The 25,345-nt window shown below is 45.7% G+C and overlaps 1 protein-coding gene across 3 annotated transcripts in view; it reads left to right on the top strand.

The window, feature by feature from the left end:
• Positions 1-25,345, top strand: part of CNTNAP4 (contactin associated protein family member 4) — a 462,372-nt gene that overhangs the window by 168,627 nt on the left and 268,400 nt on the right. The window lies entirely within an intron of this gene.

Raw genomic sequence — 25,345 nt, 5'->3', positions numbered from 1 at the left:
ATTTAAATGTACGTGACTCATACAGTTGCAACATGGGATGCCCAGGCAGAGGACAGAAGATGGAGGCTTGACATATAAAATGGAAACTTGACATGATTTTGGTTCATTTGCATACACAGGCCTAAACCATACAATATCCATATGAAACAATAAAAATCCATACGAAAATGATAATAATACAATAAACAACAGTAAGAATCACTACGAACCTAATAATAATACAGTATACAACAGTGGATATCCCAAACCAAAAACTTGCTACCAAAATAAAAATGTTAAAGCTTATCCTAAGTCTGAGTTCACTTATACTTATCTATAGGGAATAGAGAGGGAGAGGAAAAAGTCAGAAATGGTTGGGGAAGGGGAGGGAATGCATTTTAAAATAAATTAAAAAAAAAAAAAAAGAAAAACTGGGGGTTTTGCTACACTACCTCCACCTGGTCCCACATGCTAGAATCAGAGCACCAGGACCCTGCATCTTTTCCACTGGGCTCTGTGTGCCAGGACCAGATCCCTAGGGCCCTGAACCATCTCTGCCCAGTCCCTTGTGTGGGAAGTGAGTTCTGGGGCCTGTGTTGTCTCCGCTGGGCCTCATGTGATGTGATTGGGCCCGTAAAATTCTGCACCACCTCTGCCCAGTCCTACATGTGTGAATCAGGCTCCAGGGCCCTATGTTGCCTCCACTGGGCCATGTATGCCAAGATTGGTCCCTGTACCACCCTGTGTTCTGGATCTAGTGCTGAGAGCAGAGATTTATGCGGCTCCCCTAAACCCAAGGGAAGCCCTTGGGCCAAATAACAAAGTACTAGGACTGGATCTGGCCTTCAGGCTGGGGGTTGAGCACCCAGCCTTAATAAATAGTACCAGTATGAATACATAGCACTATTATGGATTAAAACAAAATCAGTTTGGGTTACAATCACTTTGAGAGAGGATTTTAGAAGAGATTATAATTAGATAGTATGAGGAGTTTGACATCATATGCCTAGTTCAGAATTATATATGGAAGGAACACAAGTTATTAGAGATAATTCTTGTTATTAGTCTTTAAAATCATCAGTTGGAAATACCTGACTGCATTTTTCAGCTGATCACAGGATGATTATAAGCTTCCAATGTGATGGGGGCTATGAAAAAGACCCTAGAATTATTAGGTAAGTTCTTTCTAGTAGAGGTAGGGAGGTAATATCTTTGTCTGAGGCTCAGATGAGCTGCATATGAATTTGGTCACCCATGTTAACAAAAGATTAATTCCAACTGGAAGGGTGCAGAAAAGTGCTATAGAAAAAATCAGAGGAATTAGAGGGCTATTCATATAATAGGAGACTCAAAGATCTTGGCTTGTTTAGTCCAGCAAAACAGAGGTTGGGACAGGATATAATTCTTGCCTGTAAATGAATTGGGGATGACAACCAACGGGGAAAGGCACCCTTTAAGGTCGATCAAAAGTTCTTAAAAGTTTTAAGGAAGCTCAATGCCAATAAAATAAGAAATGAGTAGAAAGTGGACAAAAATCAAGTTCAGCTGGAATTTAGAATACAGTTTTCCACTATGAGAGCAGTGAGGCTCTAGAACAGCCTTCTAATAGAAGGAATAACAAGGAACTTGATAGTTATAGGGCACTTTATGAGCCAGGTAATATGACATGGTGATCTATGATAGCAGACTTGTCCCAAGGAGGACCATTTACTTCTATCTTTCTAAAACTGTGGATACCCTCATGTCAGACAAATATCAGTGTGCCTTGGGGAGAACATTAAGTTGATTATAATATTTGCCACCCTGTAGTTCCAGCCTCCAATAAACCAGTACTGGAACATGGAATCAAAGAATGGAAAATGCAGGAACCTAACAATGACAAATTGTCCTCATTAAATGGGGTAATTTCTTCTTGAAATGAAAATGTTGATTCAGCAATGACTAATCCAGAAGGCTAAGAACAGCATTTGAAACAATGGCTTCAGAATATTAGATACATATTTACATGTAAAATTGCACACATTATTACAACTCTTGTTAATGAAACATTCCTGAGAATGTGTATAAAACCCATAAAATCAATGACACATGGATTATTGCTAAAACTTAAATCCTATTCACTTCACAGCTGATGAGTCACTCAGAATATTTGGCCATCTCTCAGTATAATTGTGCCCTGTCCTGTGTGTTAGGTTTAAATCTGTTAAAGTAATATAAAGTTTCTGACTAACTGAAATAACAAGGAAATGATGCTGCTTGTTTGGAACATTGAGTCCAGTCCTTTGCAACCAAGGACTCTTGCACAATCATTTATCAAAGGAGTCCACAAGATCATCATCTACTCCTACCACTCCCATATGCCACAACCATAAAAGGTACTAATGGGGGGGTGGGGAGGACCTCCACTGTGTCACAGGTAAAGAGCCTGGGAGACTGGGGTACTGCTAATTCTTTGTCATTGAAATGTCAGGGAATAAGGTACAATTTCAGATGATCCAAGGAAGAGGACATTAAGGATGTTGGCTGTGATCTCCCAGCCCCAGGGGTGCATTGTGCTTCCCAGTGCCTAGAATTTTGCAGTAGCTGCTGCTGCTGTTTTTCTGCATACTGCCTATATTTGCAAATTAAAGTTGGATAGAAACCAGTTATAAAGTTATCCTTATTACACATTTTCAAGCAATAACTGTAGAGCTGGTTTGACCTTTTTTAAGGCAGGATAGTTAATTTGTACATATAGCCAGTCTAAATTTATTGCACAATTGACAAGGTAATTGCACAATAGATATAACATGTGGAGTGGGCCTAAGTAAAATAAAATCATTATAAAATTAATCATCAAGAAGGAGATGTGATAGCTATAAAATCTGTTTTTAATTAAATTATCCAGGGCAACAAGTAACCAATTTAGCATCTTGTTAAAATTTAGAAGCAACTTGTTAAAATGTTCTGATTAGCTATAAAATAATATATATTATACATAAAAGCACCCATCCAAAATGAAACTAAATTTGCAAGATAATGTAGTTATATTTCCACTTATTGGTGTACAATAAATATTCATAGTTATAGCAAAGCCTAGAACTGAGTCTCTCCTGAAGAGGAGGAGAGCACACTGCAATCTGAAAGGATGGGAGGGGCTCTGTTTTTGAAACCACTGTGTTAAGTTGGTCTCCTGGCATGCACTAGAGCAACCTCAGAATCCTTTTTAGTAGCTTTTATTTCCTTTCTGCATCAAATTCAAATTCCTCAACATCATTTTGAAGCCTATCTGACATTTGACCCTATCTTCAGCTCAGGTCTAGCTTCCTTTTGGGATTCAGATTCACTCATCCCTCATTCTTCCTTTCTCACACTCATCTTTGTGACCTATTTTATGCTTCCCTATTTTATGGAAAAGTCTTGTGTACTAGCCATTTTCTCCTCTTGAACTTTGCTTTGAAATTTCTTCACTTCCCATCAGAGATTATGGTGCTGGCACTGACAATGACATGAAATATAAATTCAGTTTTGGGTTTGCCCTGTTATTATTGTGGAAAATAATCAAGAACTTCACAATTTAAGATTTCAACAGCTCTTTTAGTTATTTTTTTTACATGGCACATCTTATACATATTGTAGTATCAATTTTATTTGTTATTTATTTTGTTATTTTTATTCTATTCTATTTATATAATATGCTATAATATGCATATTATAAATATGCTATAATATGCTATTTATTTATATTAGCACTACATGTTTAAACAAAAAAAAAGTGAAAATAGAATGTATTTAGGGAAGGAACATAATCCGGGGAATTGAGCATAGATCTGACAACAGAGACAAGAGTTGCAATCCTTTTTTTTTTCCACTGGTTCTGTATGTTACTCAGTCACTTGAATACTAATAAACATTGCAGGTGAATACTAATAGGAGAAGCTAGAGATAAAGCCTTCCTGGTTCATGGGTTAAAGTTAATTTAAAACTTTAACAACAGTAGAGAACAGAAGCTTATGGTTTGTTTCTCCTTTAGCACACCCACATCAGTATAGTCTCTACCCGCTTCTTCCTGCCATCTCTATTTTTAAGGCCCAAAGTGACAGCATTCATACGTGTGAGGGGAGATTTAGATCTGGTCCTTCATTTACATGGGCTTAATAACATTAAATGAAGGAGGAAAATGCTGGTATTATTTTTCTTGATTACTGGAAGCTTCAGGGCAGCTTGAGAATAAAGACTTATATAGCATTTTGCTTTATCCTTTAAAACAAATTTTATTTACCAAAATAAATGAGTAGCAATAAATAAATAAATAAATAAATAAAAAGGTCAATAATGGAAAAGAGAATATTTATATTTAACGTTCCCATAAAAAATATTTTAGATAACTTGAATATATTAAATGCACCACACAGAGAGAAAAAAAACAGCATGCATTTACACAAGCCAGTTAATGTGCAGTAGCCTAATAACACTGCGCAGTAGTTTTCTTGGAAAAAAATGTGCTAATACACTACTGCACAGTAGTATTAGTCCACTGCTCAGTAAACATCACTAAAAAACCATGTGCTCGCGCTACTGTGCAGTAATGTGAGTTACTGCAAATTTATTTAGTACTTCATTAAGCAAATACTAAACTAAATGTTCAGTAAGTATACTGTGCCTTAATGACCATGTAGATGCACCCACTGAGAAGGAACTAAATACTAGATAAATTGATGATCAAAGATGGCATACAAAAAAGAAAAAAATATGTTCTGTGGTGACATGGTAGGTAAGCTGTTACCAGATTTGCCCATCACCTTGAGGTGTGCTCATTTATTAGGGATATGTTTCTAGGGTCTTTGTAATTCTATCAATGTGTTGCTCGTGTTACTTGTGTTTCTATACAGAGCTGTATATCTCCCTTCTTCAAGTCCTCACCCCCAATGGAGCTATCTTGCAGGACTCCGTTTCAATGGGGCTGGGTTCCTCCTGCTACCAAATCAGTCATACACACAAACACACACAGATTAACGTGACACGCCTGACCTGGCCGGGCTGATCAGCATGGACAGGCTGACACCCTCATATGCCAAGAATCAGTTCACCAGAGCAACGATAAACTGCAGTCAGACACAAGCACACAGTTAAACAGAATACCTCTGAATCCAGCTGGGTGTCCAGCTGACACCTTCATGGGCCAGCATTCAGTTCATTAGGGCACGTCTGAGCCAAACTGGATCAATCAGCCTGTACAAGCTGATCCCCTTATGTGTTGTAAACTTAGCACGTTCCAATCTTTAGCCTCTTGACGAGCAGACCCCACAGTATTTGGGGGCTTCACAGGGATCTTTATCTTAGGTAAAAGAAACATTGCTGCAAAGCAAGCGGGGAAGGAGAAGTAGAGAAGGAAAAATATACCCAGTTACTACCAGTTTGACTATAAAAGTTTTTTTATTGCTAAGTATATGAAATGTATAATGGTACTAATAGTAATAGATGTGCAAAGGAAAAACAAACACAAACGATTACAGTATTACCCTGGTTTCACTAAGTATTTGGGGAAACTTAGCTCAAGCTTAACTAATACAGTTCAGGTTTAGAAATCTATGCGTAGAGAGAGAAGAGAAAAGAGAGAACAAGAGCGAGAGCTGGGATCTCACCATTCCAAGGCACTCAGGTTGCAATGCTGACAGGTAAAGTTCTTAGCACAATCCTTGAAGGGAGACAATCTATTTCTTCCAGCTTCTCAAAAATAACAGCGGATGGTGTTAGAGAGACTTCTCCTCTTGAAGCATACACACACTTCGCTGCTTTTTTTACAGATTTATATACCCTCAGTTCAACTTCTTCAAAACATTTTTAATAGTGTAAATAATTATCTTTTCTGTTGACAAGGGGTTATCTGGTTTGGAACATCTCAAGAAACTGATTGATAATCAGGAAAAACATAAGGTTAGGGAGTAACCAGACACTTAGGAGCCAGCTTGAAATTCCTGTGGATAGCAGATATACTGATGGGATGTATATCTCATTGTTTCTCAGAAACAATAGATAGCTTGCAGCACCAGGGTTTTGGATTTTTACTTGTTGCTAACAAGCCTCAGCTTAGCGTGACTTTTCCAGATCTTACTATAGTCTTTTAACAGACTTAAGGCAATTATTGGAGTGTTCATAAACTTCTGTGGGGAGGACTTCTACCAGTCATCCCAGGGAAAGTATGACAACACTTGTGGTCAGGGCTCCAATGGACTGGGCACTGTGATGAACCATTTACCATTGTTCAAATGTTGCCCATACCCCCTCTAACTCAGTCTTTTTGCCTTAGCATTCCCTAACCCGGCAACCGAGTTTTACTCAATCAAGTTTAAATAGGCCTACTATAGTGGGACCAGAGAATGTACAGCCTGAGATGCCTATTCAACTTTACTTCTGCTTGGGGGGGGCAGATTAGAACTGGTCTGATAAATGCTGAGCTAAGTGTATGTAAATGTGGGTTGATTAGCATTTGGAGTACAGAATCCCTATTGTGCAGTGTTCCCATGCTTCTCTGATCCCAGAATTCACTGCAGTCTTTGTTTTGGGCTTTCTGTTCTGCATCTTCCATGTAAATGAATTGTCATCTGGTTTCATCTTGCATGCAAATGAGACCTAGGGCAGTTGTTTCACTTTTGTCACCCGTATCTGGAGGGTTTTAGGTGTGTCTCCCACTGCATCTTAATCAGTTTTGTTTAGGTAGAGGAGGGGAGGGGTGTGGAATTCTTTGCAAGTCAGACAGGCTGCGTCCCGTGCCAGGGTTCCCCAAGAACATGGAACTGAGAGGTAACAAAGCGACCCTCATAACAAAGAAAAAAAATATTTTGGGTCAATAAAAAGGTAGCATTGATAATTATGTGTGATCTGACATTCTAGAGTTACATGATAAACTGTTTTCATCAACTTAATTTTACTGAGTAGATTGTCTGTTACATTTCCACCCTGGCAATAGACATTTTTTGGACCAGGTTTTCAGAAATATTGTTCATCTAGCACTTCTGAAATGAGCAAGAGCTGTGGTTGCTCAACTCCTTTGAAACTGAGTGCAAAGAGTCCATTTTTTTCTCATCTCTGCTATCAAAATGAGAAAATTAAAAAATGTATACCATATTTACTTGAATATAACATGACCCTGATTATAAGATGACCCCACAATAATTCAATTCTGTATACGGTAAATTTATAAATTTGATATAATTTTCCAGGGTTGTTGGTTGTAGCTGTTTTGTAGGCCTTTGCAAAGTGGCTAGTATACTCTTTGGATTTGGATTTGACTGATTCAGGGGACAGTGATTCGATTTGACGATTTGAATCACTGTCCTGAATTGATTCACACAGGTCCATCTCCTGCCTGCTCTCCCAGCCCCAGCAATGGCTGCCCTGACTGCCCCAGCTCCCAGCACTTTGAAAAAAAAAAAGCCCTAACTCACCAAATGTTGCCAGGTGATGGGGGGTGATTCCCACTGTCCCCCACTACCCCATGCTGTCCCCACTCTCCCAGCCCTCCCCATGGCTCCCCACCTGCCCCAGATTCACCAGTTCCTGCCTGAAGGGGGGTTATCTCTACTGCCCCATGCCATGTGTGAGGCTTTTCCACAAGCCCCCTGAAGCCCTGAGGCTGCTGCAGGAGCTGGTGAGCCCCGGTTTTTTTCAGGTTTTTTTCTTAAAAGGCCGGAGCTGGGGCTGAGTGGGGCAGCCATGGGCGGGGGGGGGGGACTTGTGAAGAGCTCCCAACGCAGTGTGGGGTAGTGGGGGGCAGCAGGGATCACCTCCCCCCACACAGCAGCACCCGGTGAGTAGGGGCTTTTTTTTTAACCCCCGGAGCTTGGGTGGGCAAGGCAGCCATGGGAGGGCTGAGGAAGTGGTTGGGGGCTGGGAGGCACTCAGGCAGGTGAGGGAGTAGGCAGGGGATGGGGCCTGGCAGGGGTCCCCCTATGGTCCCCTCCCCCCTCCTCCAGTCTCCCCTCCCCCACCCCCTACTTACCAGCTCTAAGTCCGGCTCCAGCTCCCTGCTGCAGCAGGTGGGGACTGCCCGAATCATTGAAGCTCTCTGAATCTTTTTCAAAGATTCAGAGAGCTTCAAATCAATTTAGACCTTTTTAATGGTCCCCTGATTCGATTTGGATTTGGAAATTCAGCCACCAAATTGAGCCAAATTTCCTCCAAATGGAATCAGCACCCAAAGCTTTGCACAGCCATATTGTATTGGTCAAAAAACATAGGCAGGCAAGGTTCTTTGGCTAGATGTGATATGTCTTATTAGACTATTTAATTGGTCTAATAAAACATATCACATCTTCTCAAAGAACCTTGCCTGCCATATGATTTGCCAGGTATGTAATCTAATTATTTGAGGTTTGTCTTGAATTTGTCCCCCTGCCACTGGTACATCAGGGAAAATAGATATGGGAGACAGGTAGCCCATTTGCCCTATGCCTCTATCAATTTCTCGCTGCAGCTCCCTCCACGATTCCTTACTGTCAGGCTGTGTTTTTCCTGAACACATGGAAATGAAAAGCAAATTTGAAAAAATGATCTTGAAATAAACATAGCTGTAGTCATTTGCATACAGTACCCATAGACTTAGTTCATCCAAAAATGGTACAATTCACCTTTTTTTGAAACTGCTGCAAGTTTTAGCCCGGGTACTCCATAAACACACTTTTAAGCAGCACATTGGCATCCACTTATGTATAGTACAAACTGCCTGATATTAGTCCAAAGTCAAGAAGCTCATGTTTTATTATACAGTTCCTTGAGCTGGGCTTCACAGAGTCAACATGCCAAGCCATGGTGACCCCACAGCTCAGTACTGCTCAGTGTGTGTGTATACTCCAGATACCCCTCCACAAAGGATCCATGTATTAATTAGCCCTCGTCTCATGATTGGAACTGGGTGTTCTTGTTATGAGTCCTCTGTGATGCTCCACAAAAGTACATGCAGATGATGCACAGGGCAACCTGGTCCAGCTGCACCTCATGGAAGGTGGGGCCACATTAATCATATGACAGTTTGAGAGAGGTATTCTGGTGAATTGTTTAATGATGCTTGCCAGGCACTTAAAGTTGTTGAAGAAATAGGAATCATTGGAAATAGGAAAGGAAGACATAACTCAGCTATGGGAGTGAAGAAGAAGTTCAGATGTATTCAGTGTGGTGACTCAGCATGACTTGAAAAAGAGTCATTGCTGAGTGGGACTGTGCTCAATGGTCACTACCATATATCTTATACAGGTGATTTGCACTAACTTAGCATTGTGGTAGGATGCCAGTCAGGGGTTTGGAAGTGTGTGACGCCCCAGGCTGAAGAATCTGAGAGGTAGCATACTTGCCAATGGTAGTGCCACACAAACTTCAAAGATTGAGCTCTACTCAGCTGATAAAATTCAGAACTGATTTGGATGATTTGGCCTGAGACATGAAATTTCAAAAGCAAACAAAAAAGAGTGGTAAGTCCCATCTTTTTTTGCCCAATATGGGCCATGTAGCCATGCTCACTGTTGGCTGCATTTAATCACCTTCATAGTTGGTTTCCATTACTAAGCACATGCTGCCTTTAGCAGCAGTTCAAAGATGGCCATTGTATTCAATGAGGCTTCCTTATATGTGAAGGTAAGATGAGAGGCATTTTTTCTCATGCTGATTGGGGTAAAAAACCTTATCTTGTAAATATGGTATATACATATATATGTGTGTTTGTGTGCAGATATAGATATAGATATAGATATCTATTGATCGATAGATCTATATGGATAGATGGATGGATGTGTATATATGTATATGTATGTGTGTGTGTGTGTGTGTGTGTGTGTGTGTGTGTGTGTGTGTGTGTGTGGAAAGTTATGAGGGAGGTCATGTAGCCTGTCATTTATATTTCAGAACAAAGGTAGATAAGTATAAGGACTACACAAGAAAATCCATTCTATCTGTTTTGAAGACCTGGATACAGCTAGGCAAAATGTTCAACCACAGCTTGAAACAGGCAGCTAAGTAGCTAACTTTGAGACTAAGATGAACTTCTTCCTGGCATTTAATAGTCCCCAAGCAGTTGGAGAAATACAAATGCTCACCAGTCTATAGTTGGCATATTTATCTTCAAAAAGCTATTTGGAAAAACTGTCTGGTAAAATGATGATGATGAAGCTCTTAATATAAGGAGCTGCCCTACATAGCAGGATGTATGAAGTCAATTCATTAGGACAAGGGAAGTTGTCTGAGCAAAGAGAGAGGTACTTATGTCACACTGAACTGGATGGGGTGGGAGAAGGGAGTAACTTTGTAAAGAAATAGTATTTTTCCTTTTACCTCTGTAGCAAAGCTAAAGGCAACCTAACTCACCAGGATTCAGAAAGTATGCAAATATTATATGTTAAGCAAATTCTTCCAATTTTTTCATTGTATTATCATCTTTTATTTTTATTTTTGAAGAGAGCTGCAACTGTGTTGTGTAATATCACAAAGGGTGTCCCAGGAGGAATTAAAGTGATTTTTCTGCTTTGGCTTCGTGGTACATAACAAAAAGTTGTGGAGCCCATGCTTACCCATTCTAATCTCAATTAAAAAAGCAAGGTTAAATATCTCTTCTTCAAATGACAGATAACACCACGGACAGCAGCAGTAAACACAGGGAAGGGAGAAGCAAAAAGAGCAAGGAGGAGATAAATACAGGTCACAAATGAAACCCAAATTATTTCAGGCCTTCCTTTTCATTGTGTTTCTTCATAGTACTGACTAGGAAACAACAAAATTAATGAGTTTTTTGTTGTGTAGTCTGAGAAAGCCAATAAAGAGCCAAAATCTTGCATTTCCTGAGTCTTTGTAGTGATGGCAGTGCTACATTGACATCTCACCAATACAGTTTTTGCATTCTCTTTTCCATTAAGAATATGTAGGGTATTATAGATTTCTCTAACATTAGTTTGAGATGCATTGCTTTCTAGAAAATTGCGATTCTGAGAAAACTAAATGAAAAAGCTGACACTTTTTCCTCTTCTACACACACTAGGTTTTTTAGTTTATTGCCTTATCACTGAGAAGCTTAAGAATAAGCTTTGTTTTGAGCATGTGGAGAATACAATTCAGTCTGCATAATTTATAATAGATTCAGCTGGTTTGTGCTGAAGAAATTTCTCCCTTAGCATAATGGCCTGATTACTTTATAAAAAAGCTGCAAACTTGGGTGCCAGTGTTGCCCAGGACCTTTTAGTTCTCCATCTGGATCTTCTGTATATACAAAGTCAGCTTTTTGTTCTATCATTCATAAGAAATTATCCTTTCCCCTCCTTTCTTATGCACAAATCCTGTCTATCCTGTCTATCCCAAAGAAAGCAGTAGTAGTCTACCATAAATTTCACAGGGAAGTGAGTGGCAAACAAACCAGGACAAGACCATTCAGAAAAATCACACCTTTTTTTTTTTTTTGCTTATCGTGTACCACAGGGGTGGGCAAAGATTTCAGTTGGAGGGACACTTAATGAGTTTTGGTGAGCTGCTGAGAGCCACACACACAAAATCTTTCAGAATTGTAAATAAAAACAAATCATACAGTAAAAATCAAACGTACTATAACATATTTTAATTTTATTTTTAAAAATGTCCTGTTATATGGTTTGTTTTTTTTTAGTTGGGTGTATATATAGAGGCAATTGCACAATAACTCAAAATAAAGGCTAACTCTTTTATATTGTATAGGGGGGTTGAGTGTGTGGGTGTTCCTTTGCAGGGAGAAAGTGTGCCTGTGGGTGTGTGTGTGTTGGGGCTGTGAGGTTGTGCATGTAGGGGTGTGGGCTGCCAGTGTGCTAGGACCTGGGAGCCGACTGGGGGTGGGGCAGGACTCGTATTCAGCCAAACTTGTCAGGGTGGTGCAGGTTCATGTGCAGTCTGTGCCCCTCCGTCTGTTTTATGGCTGCCCCCATGGCATTCTGCATAGGGCCAAAGCCTACCCACTCCCACCCGGTGCAGCCGCACCATGCTCCCACCCATATCTGCTAGACAGTCCCTGTCCTGCCCCTGACCAGCATGCACAGCTTCTTAATGGGGCCAATTCCAGTGCAGCTGCAGCCATCCAGGTACTGCTTGGCTCATCCTGCCTCCAGTGGCTCCTCCTCCTTGTGCCCCTGCTGAATTGCTCTGGGGGGAGAGAAAGGTGTGGGGGGACTGCAATTAGGTGGCTCCTGCCCCAGTGCATGGGGCTCCAGCTCCTGGGCACTTTCCACCCACTCTGCCCATCCAGTGCAATGAGCACCTTTGAGTTGCAAGTGGGTGAAAGGCAGCTGGGAGCTGGAGCTTGAGCCCTGTGCACTGGGGCAGTAACTGCTCAGCTGCAGCTCCCCTGCACCTGGCTGGGGATGTGGTGCCCAGTGCATCCCCATGGCCACTGTCACTTCCCCGCACTGCCTGCTGGTCAAAGTGGCATAGCAGGGGTGGGAGGAGGAGCCACTGGAGGAATGGGGAGCCTAGGTGGCTGCAGCCACATTGGGAGCAGCCCTGCTGGGAAGCTGTGTGCACTGGCTGGGGCTGGTGAGAGTATGATATGAGTTGCCCCACTTGAAAGCAGGTAGAGCTCTACCCCATGAAGAGCAGCTCAGGGGTGGCCATGAGCCAGATCCAATTGGTGGGTGCCTGCCAATGTACCAGATGCAATCAGTTGGCACGCCAAATCTGGGCAATATTTCCCCCACCACTGCTATACTATCTGGTAGTCAAAGAAACTACATCCTGTTCTTGCAAGTTGAATGGCTCAAAAAATTGTATAAAAAGCCCGTATAAGGCAGAAGGTCACAAGGGAGAGAGAGAGACAGAGAGAGAGAGAAGGGGGGGTACTCACCAGCCCCCCTCCAGTAAGGCAGGGTCCCCCAAATCCCGGGCAGGGCCCCCTTATTTGCCTTAAGAGCAGCTTCCTCGACGGCAGGCCCACTGCGCATGCGCGCAGTTTAAAAGGGCCCGCCGACCGGGAAAAAGCCCAGTTAGATGCGGGAGTGGCGAGAGATGTGCGGGTGAAAGCTCGCTGCGCCCCCGCTCCCCCGAAGCCCCCCAGAAACCCTCCAGCAGCCGCGGAGCCCCCCGCTGACCCCCAGCACAGCCGGGGTAAGCGGGGCCCGTGGAGAGAAGGGGCTAACCCCCTTAGTGTGTGTGTGGGAGGCGGCAGCTGAGTGGAGCCGGGCTGGGTCAAGCCCCGCCCAGGCCCCTACTTCGCCCAGCCCCCCAGGGAGCCACGCGACCGGAGCCGCGCGAACATTGCTGCACAAACAGGCGCGCTTCTCTGCCGGCGCGTGAGTTAGCGTGGAGTTTGCACGGGAGGGCGCGCGGGAGGGCGCCAGACCCTGCCTGCGCACCCCCCAGGGTAGACAGTCCCAGCCGTAGCCAGCCTACCTGAGGCATGACACGGATGGGCACGCGCCGCACCCCGAGGGTCCCCTCGGGCTCTGCGGCCCCCCCCCCGGCACCTCAGAGACGGCCACCCAGACGGAGCCCCTAGTTCCGGGCTCCACGCAGACGGAGCCCCTGGCTCTCGGCTGCAGGGGCTGCCTGTCCCTTTTTCAGGCTCTGGGGCCTGGGAGCATGGCGACCTCCCCTTGCGGGGTCTGCTCCCTTTTGGGGTCTCTGGCATGCCAGCTGGAGGAGCTCCAGGCCACAGTCCACAGACTGCGTGCCATCAGGGACTGCGAGCAGGAGATAGACTCCTACTGCCAGGCCCTTCTCCCCCGGGAGGCAGAGGGTAGATCACAGTCTCCCTCCAGGCCAGAGGAGGACTCTGGGATCTCCTGCTGTGTCCAGCCAGGGGCATGGACCAAGGTGGTCAAGGGCCCTAAGGCCCGCCGCACCAAGGCCCCTGCCCCTCCAGAACTGAGCAACAGGTATGCACCTCTTGCTGCCCCAGCAGAGCCTGCTGAGTTGCCGGCCCCCACAGGCAACATGGGCCTAACTGCAACTCCCGCCTCTGCTCTCCCCAAGACAAAACGTAAGGTGTTTGTTGTGGGAGACTCCCTCCTGAGGGGGACGGAGGGGCCAATCTGCCACCCTGACCCCTTAGCCCGGCAAGTCTGCTGCTTCCCAGGGGCCCGCATCCGGGACATTGCAGAGAGGATCCCCAAGCTCCTCAAACCCACAGACCACTATCCCATGCTCCTTATTCATGTGGGCACCAATGACACGGCTCGGAGCACTCCCAGCCAGGTCATGAGGCGCTACAGGGATTTGGGAGTGGGGCTTAAGGGTCTGGGGGCACAGGTGGTGTTCTCGTCGATCCTCCCAGTCTCAGGCTATGGGCTGAGAAGGGACAGGAGGATCTATGTGGTCAACCAAAGACTGCGGCGCTGGTGTCGTCAGGAAGGCTTTGGCTTTCATGACCACAGCCCGCTCTTTGGCGAGAGAGGCAGTGAGCTGCTGGGAAGAGATGGTCTCCACATCTCTCCCCTAGGGAGGAGGCTCTTCTCAGACAGATTGGCTGACCTGCTCCACCGGGCTTTAAACTAAGCCCGCTGGGGGGCGGGGGGACTACCGCCACTGCTGGCCCTCTGAACAATCCTTGCAAAGCCAGCGGATCACGGCACTCAAGGGAGCCCACCCCAGCCCCAGCCCTGGTAAAATCTGTGGGCAAGGAAGGAGCCCCCCAGGGGGCACTTGCCTGCCTGTACACAAATGCCAGGAGCTTGGGGAATAAGCAGGAGGAGCTCATCCTCCTGCTCAGTGCAAACAATTACGATGTCATAGGGATCACCACCTGTGCCCCCAGACCCTTAAGCCCCACTCCCAAATCCCTGTAGCGCATCATGACCTGGCTGGGAGTGCTCCGAGCCGTGTCATTGGATAGATGGCTATACCCTGTACAGGAGGGATCGTGTAGAGAAAAGGGGCGGGGGTGTAGCTCTCTATGTTAAGGAAAGCTACGCGTCCCTGCAAGCCCTTATTGGCGACCAGGGTGGATGGCTGGAGACCCTCTGGGTTAAAATCCGTGGGGAACACGGCACAGGGGACACAATGGTGGGAGTCTATTACAGACCTCCCACCCAAAGTCCTGAGCTAGACCAGGAGTTTGCCCAGGAACTGGCTGAGGCAGCTTGCTCCAGGACCATGGTTGTCATGGGTGACTTCAATTACCCAGACATCTCATGGGAGGATCGCTCAGCAAAATCTGAGCGGTCGCAGAGCTTCCTCTCGTGCGTGGATGACCTCTACCTGACTCAAGAAGTCTATGGGCCAACGAGAGGCAAAGCGCTGCTCGACCTGGTGCTGGCTACTGGGGAGGACCTAGTCAGCGACCTAGTGATCGATGGGAAGCTGGGTGACAGCGACCACGAGCTGATCACCTTCACCATCCGCCGAAAAGCTGGCAAGTCAGTCAGCAACACGCAAGTCCTTGACTTCAGGAAAGCTGACTTTGACAAGCTCAGGAGGCTTGTCAGTGAGGCCCTAAGGGACTGTGACCACGGGGAGAGGGGAGTTCAAGAAGAGTGGTTGCTCCTCAAGGGAGCGATCCTCAATGCACAAGCTAAGTCTATTCCATCTCGGAGGAAAGGCAGCAAGAGGGCACAGTAGCCCCCCTGGCTCTCCAGGGACCTAGCAGACCTCCTGAGGCTAAAAAGAAAGGCCTACAAAGGATGGAGGATGGGAGTCACCTCCAAGGAGGATTATTCTGCACTGGTCCGGTCCTGTAGGGAGCAGACCAGGAAAGCCAAGGCTGCAACTGAACTCCAGCTAGCTTTGAGCATCAAGGACAATAAAAAGTCCTTTTTCAGATATGTGGGGAGCCGGAGGAAAAGCAGGGGCAACGTTGGACCCCTGCTGAACCAGATGGTGCAACTGACAACAGACGCCCAGGAAAAAGCCAACCTATTAAATAGGTACTTTGCATCAGTCTTTCATCAGCCCCATGGGACGCCCGTGCCCGCTACAGGGCCGGGAAGTCCGGGTGAGGGTGATCCCCTGCCCTCCATTAATGCTGACTTTGTGAAGGAACATCTTGAGAAGCTGGATACCTTCAAGTCAGCCGGCCCTGACAATCTTCACCCCAGGGTACTCAAGGAGCTGGCGAGCATCATAGCCCAGCCTCTAGCGCGGATCTTTGAAAACTCTTGGCGCTCTGGTGTAGTGCCCGAAGACTGGAAGAAGGCCAACGTGGTGCCTATCTTCAAGAAAGGGAGGAAAGTGGATCCGGCTAACTATAGGCCCATCAGCCTGACTTCTATCCCGGGGAAGATCTTAGAAAAGTTTATTAAGGAGGCCATCCTTAATGGACTGGCCGACGCCAACATCTTAAGGGATAGCCAGCACGGGTTTGTTGCGGGTAGGTCTTGCTTGACCAATCTCATTTCCTTCTACGACCAGGTGACCTATCACCTGGACAAGGGAGATGAGATTGATGTCATATATCTTGACTTCAAAAAAGCCTTCGATCTGGTGTCCCATGATCGTCTCTTGGAGAAACTGGCCAATTGTCGCCTTGGGTCCCCCACGATCCACTGGCTGGAAAATTGGCTCCGGGGCCGGACCCAGAGGGTAGTAATTGATGGAAGTCACTCATCGTGGTGTCCTGTGACCAGTGGGGTCCCCCAAGGCTTTGTCCTTGGACCCATACTGTTCTACATCTTCATTAATGATGTGGACACTGGAGTCAGAAGCGGACTGGCCAAGTTTGCTGATGACACCAAACTTTGGGGCAAAGCATCCACACCAGAAGACAGGCGGATGATCCAGGCTGACCTGGACAGGCTCAGCAAGTGGGCGGACGAGAATCTGATGGTGTTCAACGCCGATAAATGCAAGGTTCTCCACCTTGGGAAAAAAAACCCGCAGCATCCTTATAGGCTCGGCAGTGCTATGTTGGTTAGCACTATGGAAGAAAGAGACTTGGGGGTCATCACTGACCACAAGATGAACATGAGCCTGCAATGCGATGCTGCGGCTAGTAAAGCGACCAAAACGCTGGCTTGCATCCATAGATGCTTCTCAAGCAAATCCCGGGACGTCATTCTCCCCCTGTACTCGGCCTTAGTGAGGCCGCAGCTGGAGTACTGCGTCCAGTTTTGGGCTCCACAATTCAAAAAGGATGTGGAGAAGCTTGAGAGAGTCCAGAGAAGAGCCACGCGCATGATCAGAGGTCAGGGAAGCAGACCCTACGATGACAGGCTGAGAGCCCTGGGGCTCTTTAGCCTGGAAAAGCGCAGGCTCAGGGGTGATCTGATGGCCACCTACAAGTTTATCAGGGGTGACCACCAGTATCTAGGGGAACGTTTGTTCACCAAAGCGCCCCAAGGGATGACGAGGACGAATGGTCACAAACTACTACAAGATCGTTTCAGGCTGGACATAAGGAAGAATTTCTTTACTGTCCGAGCCCCCAAGGTCTGGAACAGCCTGCCACCGGAGGTTGTTCAAGCGCCTTCATTGAACACCTTCAAGATGAAACTGGATGCTTATCTTGCTGGGATCCTATGACCCCAGCTGACGTCCTGCCCTTTGGGCGGGGGGCTGGACTCGATGATCTTCCGAGGTCCCTTCCAGCCCTAATGTCTATGAAATCTATGAAATCTATGAAATTTCCATTTTGCATCAAGGGTCTTATGACTAAGATTATTACTATGTCATGAGTAAAATATTCTTTTGTTCTTTATGATGTAGAAAGTCATTTTATCATCCTCAGAGTTTTCAAAGCATTGCACGCTGATTATTTAAGTCTTAGCAGACTCCTTTTGTTAAGGAGAGAAGCCACAAGAATAACTACAGATTACGAGACATGTTGTAGAGTCAAAAGTCTTACATGGGCAGGTTTAAAAAAAAAAAAAAAAAGATGTCTACTATAATATACAAAAAATTAAGTTACCCCTAAAATCATATAGTTTATTCTGCAGTTCTTTTCATTCTCTCCTTTTAAGTTTGGCAGGTATCTGTTTTATGGCACAAATGATTTTTCCTTTTTGTTTAACTCTACAGAATAATCTATTTATTACCTTTTATTATCATTATTATTTATGTTTATAGACAAACCTAGATCGGGGTCTCATTAGGCTAGTCAATGTACAAACAAAATAGTAGACAGTTCTTGATGTAAAGAGTTCATTGTCCAAGACCACAAACTGATGGATTGGGGAAAAGGATAGGAGCTTGCAGGGTGAGAGAATCAATGTAACAGTGGCAGCAAATATCATGAAAGTGCTGCAGAGTTTTCAGGAGGAGTTTACTTAGCTTGCAAAACTGAAGGGAAGGGAATAAAATGTGAAGGTATCAGCTCAGGAGGGAAGGTCTGAGGTGAAGGAGTGGAGTGAGGCTGAGTTGGGACACTATGGGTGCATCCAGACCAGTGGGAATGTGTTTCCCCATGGACAAGTAGCAGCAGCACACCTTGTTTCCATGCTACTTGTCCCCCAGGGAACACCCATGCCATTCATGCTGTGGTATGTGGCAAGTTACCCCTGGTCAAGTAGGGAAGGCTGGGACCAGCAACTGTACTGGCCCCAGCAGCCTTACCTAGGATCTTGGGGTAACTTTCAGGATCTGGGAACTGCAGCTGCAGCACTCCTGCATCAGGAAGCCTGGTCAGCAGCTGGAGTGTGGATATGGCCAGCTAGGCTCCAGTTTTGGGTGGCATGCCCTGCTTCCATGTGCACTGCCCTGATATTTTTTGGCAGGGTTTTTTTCAACCCCAGGATTTCCTGGGGTCAAAAAAACCCCTGTGCTGCAAAATAGCATTGAGGGGAACACCTGCATGTGAGCTTTGTGGTGCTGCAGATGGGTCTGCAGTGTCACATACTGCATTTCTGTGCTTATCTGGACATGTCCTATGAGACTAGTTGGGAGGGTAGTGGAACAAATAGTCAGTCATCTGAGGGCAGGAACACTCTAGTCAGATCTATAGAAAATGTTATCAGTGTTTGTCATGTAGTGTTTAATCTGCTTCTGCAGCTGTGCTGCCACCTTCAGTCTAGAACAGCGCAAAGAATTGATCTGTTTGGTGAGTTACAAAATAGGAAAATAGAATGAAAACTTCATTTAGAGCTGTTTTGTCAATGAAACAAAAAAACCCCCTGGGCATAGGCTGTTTTGGGTTGAACTAAATGTCCTATTCAACCTGCGCCAAAATGTTTTGTTTCCTTTCAAGTAGCATTTTTTCTTACCTTTTTTATTTGATTTAGCTAAATTTTAAAGTGAAAGAAAACACATACATGCAAACATATTGTTTAGAAAATGATTTTTGCCTTTTTTCTGTTTGCTGAACTTGACATGATTTTGTGAACAGCATTCATTGACCTGAAATTGCATTTTTTGGCAAACCAGCTCTGCAGCCATACATTTGGCATAGCTCAATTTTAGTCTTGGCTTACTACTCCCTGCATTTTCCCCCCAAATAAAAGCCATAGGGCAAGATGGAGGTCATGTACATCCCAATGATTCAAGAAGGAAGTGCATTCTGAATCTGAATTTCTGAATCTGTGCGTGCTTGGGTAGGAGCTATTTTCCAACTCACTTCCAATTTACTCTTTTTCTGTGAGTTCAGTAGAATTTAGGGTTACCATATTTCCAGTTGCAAAAAAGAGGACACCTGTCGAGGGGACCCCTCACTCCCCAATCCACAGCCCCCTGACCCTGCCAGTGTCATCCCTGCTGCTGCCCCTCACTCCTGACCCACAGACCTCTGGCCCTGCTGGTGCCTCTCACTCCTGACCTGCATCTGCTTAGCACTGCAAGTGCCCCACACTCCTGACCCACAAGCCCCCCACCCCTAAGTGCCATCACTCCCAAGCCACAGACCCACCCAGCCCTGCCAGTGCCTCTTACTCCTGACCAGCAGCCCCCTGCTCCCCCCAGCCCTGCTGGAAAGGGCCCCAGCTGCCCCCATTCCTACCGAGCCAGAACGCAGTGACTGCGATTCGTACAGGCAGTGGCTGAGTGAGTCTGGCTCTAACACAGTTTGGAGGGAAGAGGAATGGAGGCTGTGGCACCCTCCACCCTGGGCTGGGGCTCCAGCACTGTACCAGGCGGCCCAGTCATTCCCCCCTCCCACCCTGGGAAGCATCTCCTAGCTGCTCTGCCCCAGTGACCATGGGCACTGACCCCTGTGCTGGCAGCACAGCCAAGGAGCTGTCAACCACCCCCAAAGCCCCCCCTGCCCCATTCCCCCAGTGAAGGGGCAGGAACCTCCCCCCCACCTTCCCTGCCCTTGCTTCTAAACAGCTTCCCCCAGCACTGCCAGGTACTCCCCCCACACCCATCTCCTCCATGCACCCTGCCACACATGCATGTGCGCGCGCACACACACACACACACACACACACACACACACACACACACACACACCCTTGTACCACAGGCAGTCCCCAAACCCTGGCCCTCATACATCCAGCTATCGAGGTTTCTCCCACCCCCTTGTCTGTCTGCATGTCATCCACGTGTGTGTGCATGTGCAGATGCATGTTATGCCCCTACCTCCAATCGTCATCCCCCCACTCCCATTAGCGGAGCAGAGCAAAATCCCAGACATTTGTTGCTGTTTCAAAAAACTGCCTGGACCAAGATTGTAGGATCCAAAAAGAGGACATGTGTGGGAAAACCTGGACGTATGGTAACCGTAGTAATACCTGCTTAAGTGCTTTTTGCAGCTGTTTGATGCTCTTTTCACACACAGTACTCCTGTTGATCTGTGTATAAATTCAGTGTATTGAATATGGAGCACAGACAACTGGGAGAGATCTGCAAAATGGAACACCAAGAAGAACTTTGCAGTAAAATGGAAGCACCTGCTGGAAAGAAAGATTATTTTAAACATTCACTAACAATTGCAGAAAGTCAGGACATCTGCTGTGTGTACAGGTGCAGTAATATGCCGGTGCCATGTATTGTTTAGTACAGTCAGAAAATACAGTTCTGAAATCACTTAAATAATTAGTGAAGAGAATGTTAGGGTTTGAATCAGCAAAATTCCCTTGAATTCAGGCAATTTATATCAGATAGGTCCCAACACAATGTATATCAGATAGGATATCTGCAAGAGCACCCTAACAATTGATCTATATATATAACTTTTTGGGGGTTAATTCAGATTTTAACATCAGAGTCACATAATTATTTGACATATTATTTTGTCAGAAAAATTCTGCCTTTGAAACTACAGACTATAACAGTTCTGACAGGCTGCTTATTAGATCAAAGGCATACATTTGTCTCAAATGTACAAAATTATGGTAATACTGGAATAATAAACATCTATTTACTTTTCAGTAATATTTCCTTGGGACTTGAACTTGAGACCTCCTCATTCCAGTTTAACAGTCAGTTTCTCTCCAATACACACATTCTTTATCACATTCCCCCCTTCCTTCCTAAACTGAAAATGGACATTTCAATGCAGTTCTGTTTACTGGAAAGCATTTGAAAGACTATACTTTTATTCCAGTGCATAATGGAAATATGCATTGGGCACATGTGTCATTAATGGACAGCAATAAACTCCAGGGCTTATTGCCCTGGAGTTTATTGCTACCGGGAAGCTCCTGAGCATGCCATTTATACTTGTGCCCAGACCGCAGCACACTGAGCCAGGCCAGAGCAGCCTCAGCTGGCAGGGCGCCTGGGGGGTCCGTCTGCCAGCCCAGGGCTGCCTTGACCAGGCTCAGTGTGCTGCAGAGGGGGTGAGTAGGGCATAAGGGTGTGTCAACATGGGGCTATCTGGCAGGAAACCCCCACACTGAAGCACCCTCATGCCCCAGCCAGCTGGCTCAGCATCTACACTTGCACTGCTGGGTACAAAGAAACTCCACAGCAGGGTCAGCAGGGTAGTACTTGTATTTAAAAGTACTGCCCTGCTGCAGAGTTTATCAGTTACCTGAACTCTAATAGGGGCACATGTGTAGATGCTGAGACATTTACTGCAAAGCTAATAAATCGGCTAATTAGTCATCTCCTGTAGATGTACCCACTGAAACCTTGAAATCTGCTGTAAAACAGAATTGCTTCACAAAAGCTAGATCTCTCAATGATGCAAAAAGGGTGAAACTCCTCCTCAGATGAGTTATCAGTCTTGCCTTGAGGGAAAAATAAATCATTCCTGATCTGCAGATTGGCAGTGGATCAGACCCACAGCATCTTGGAAACATGCTTCAAATTCTGCCCCAGTTAGAAGACAACAAAGATGAGCTCCGCAGAAGAAGGAGGTTTTCTGGTTTTTTGTCAAGTACTGAGTTTTTGCAGTGTTTTGGTGCTTTTCCTTACCTTCTCTTGGCAAGCAAGGAGACCCCATCCTGGGCTGAGCCACAAAGTGGGGCTAAGGAATTGAAAGAAGGCAAGACCAATTGTTTTTTGTCCTCATGCTCACCAGGCTCAAGTATTTGCATACCTAGGACTACCAAGATCTTGCTTTAGGGGAAAAGTGGACTAAAGATAAAAATGATACACCAGTATCCTTCAGAAAACCAGGAGTCCTAGAGCTATATATATATATTAAAAAAACAAAAACAAAAAAAAAACAAAATTAAAAAATCCCCAAACAAATGCTAGTCATATTTCTTAAGATGTGTATAGTAGTGCATGTATAGTAACAACTCTGCTGCTGCTGCAATGGAAATGACAACAGAGGAAATTAGGTTTGCTGGAAATTGCTTTGTGTACCAGTATGCATTTGCATTTTGTCTCTTTATGCTTGGGGACAGAAAGTAAAGTGTGTGCAGATGAGGGCTACCTGCTGGGTCAACTACATCTCATCAAATAACCTTATGCTGGACAGAGGTACCAGAATCCTGAGGGTTCCTGGGGATAGGTGAGATTTGGCTATCAGGTGACATACCAGAAGAGATAACTGGCTCAAGCAGCATCATGTGCATGGGAAGTAAAATCTCCACATATGCAACTTGAGTAGCTCAGAAAATGGATTTTCTATCCTATAAGATTATCTATCTTTTTCTTCTCTGATGAGAATGAAAAAAAAAATCTTTTCAGTGTATCAAAGCCAAGGCATTCTGCTTGATCTGAAACCCTTTTTTTAAGAATTTCCTCCTGAAAAATGGTTTGGACTTTTGATTTTTCAGTGTTGAACACTTAATTTTTTATATAAAATAAATTTAGAAACATGGTCATGTTTTTGATAGCGGAAGAAAAACTATTTCTGTTTTCAAAATTAGGCATACTAGTATTTTCCAACTTATTTTTCATTTTCCAAGTTTATTGAAATTATCTTTGTGGACCATTCCTGCTTCAGAAAATTATTTCACAAAATATTTCTTACCAGGTATAACCTTGCTTTTCCTAAGTCATATAGGTAGCTGAATACTAACAGTCTACACAGAAACTGGAATCTGATTTGCAGTATGCACTAGGAGCAGGTTCTTGTCTTAGTCAAGCATGCAGGCTAAGGCCTTTAGCATATTATTTTTTTTATTTTATTTAAATGACAACATACTGTAAAAGAGAGATCTAATTTTGGTGTGACTGTGTAACCTGGTGACTTTTCACCTGAGCACAAAGACTTGCTTTTCTTTGCTGCAACAAAAACTCCAGATAAGTTTCCTTCTAAACTGAAAGATGAACAGAAACTGAGGGTGAAGTAACATGATTAATTATTTAAATTCTGCAGTGGGGTAGTTCTCTACAACACATACAATGCATTCCAACATAAAATGGTCTTCTTTCTAATTTATATGTAAGTACACCATATTGAGCACAGAATGTATGCAGCATTACAAAAGTCATGTGGGGATAAATCTCATATCAAATATCATGCTGTTATGCACATCGTTGTACACAACAAACATGCTGGGAATGAATTAGTTAGACATCACCTAGAAGTGATGAGTACTGCCACCTAAAAACATGGGCTTATGAATAAGTGCACAAATAGCTATTGAGAAGTAAGCTGCCCTGGGTATTGAAGAGTAAGAGCATGTACACTAGGCCTGTGCGAAGTGGCAAGTATTCAATTTGGATTCAGATTCAGCCAATTCAAAGGGACAGTGATTTGATTCAGTGATTCGAGCCACTGTCCCAATTTGATTTGGCCTAATCAGAGATTCGGACATAGATTAAGCAGGCAGCTGTCCTTGACCACACTGGACACAGCTGCCTCCAGCTGGTAAGTCTGTTGTGGTGGGCAGAGGGGGGAAGAAAGAGGCATGGCGGGGCAGAACAATGCCCCCACAGCAAGAGAGGGATTGGGGCTGAGGCTGAAACAACATGCGTAGCCAGTCTGGGGGTGGCGGGGAGCACAGGACTCAGGGAGGGGGACTCGACACTGTGTGCTGCTGCGCACCACCACTCCAGGAGGGCATGGGAGTGGGCATGTGCCCCCAGATCTGTGTGGGGCAGGCTGGGCCAGGCCATGCTCTGGATGGGCGGTAGAAGGCACTGGGAGCAGCAGCTCTGCCCTGCCAGCTGGGGTGGCTGGGGTGGGGTGGGGGGTGCAGGATGCAGGTGTGGCAGTGCTGGGAGCAGGGACTATGCCCTGCTGCTGTTTGCCAGCTGGGGTGGCAGTGGTGGGCAAGATGCAAGCGCAGTTGCTCCAGGCAGAAGGCGCTGGGAGCGAGGGCTATGCCTTTCTGCTGCTCACCCAGCCAGGCTGGGAAGGCTTGGGACTGTGCCACTGTGCTGTGTCAGACAAGCAGTGTGCAGCAGCAGAAGCCTCCCTGTGCCTCCCGGACAAGCTACAGCTTTGCCATGTCATGCCGTGGCTGGTTGAGCAACAGCAGGGCATGGGGGTGGATGTGTGCACCCAGATCAGGGAGGGACCAGCGGTAGGGGCTATGGGGAATTTTAGGGTGGCTACAGCCCCCCATAGCTCCCATTCCACTGTGCTCTGTGGGGAGGGTGGAGTCAAGGCTGTGCTCCAGGCAGCGGCTGGGGCTAGCCACCCAGATTGCAGCATCTGCCCCATGGAGTACAGCTTGGCAGCGGGTGGCTGGGGCTAGCCTCCCAGAGTGCAACCTGTCCCAGGCCACCCCACGCAGATCTGGGAGCACACACCTGCTCCCATGCCCTCCCGGACTGGCAGGGTATGGCGGTGCACAGCGGTGGGACCCTCCCTCCCCGTATCCTGCACCACTCCACCTGACTGAGAAGCTTGTCCCAGCTCCAGCCCTAATCCCTCCCTCACTGTGGGAGCATTGATCTGACCCTCCCTCCCTGCACACCCTTTCCCTCCTCCCTTCGCCCATCACAACAGACTTACCTGCTGGAGGTTTCTGATTCAATTCAGACCTTTTAATGGGTCTCCTGTTTTGATTTGGATTTGGAGATTCGGCTGCCAAATCAGGACAAATCTCCGAATTGAATCAGCTACCAAAGCTTCACACAGCCCTAGTATACATGAGTAAGTAGGATGAAGCAGCAGACATCTCCTTCGCTTACCTTGTAGTAACTAGATTGTGTACCTAAACCCTATGAATTCCTA

The sequence above is a fragment of the Alligator mississippiensis genome, chromosome 3 (assembly GCF_030867095.1).
Source record: "Alligator mississippiensis isolate rAllMis1 chromosome 3, rAllMis1, whole genome shotgun sequence".
Lineage (NCBI taxonomy): Eukaryota > Metazoa > Chordata > Crocodylia > Alligatoridae > Alligator > Alligator mississippiensis.
This window is presented reverse-complemented; position numbering and strand designations above follow the sequence as displayed.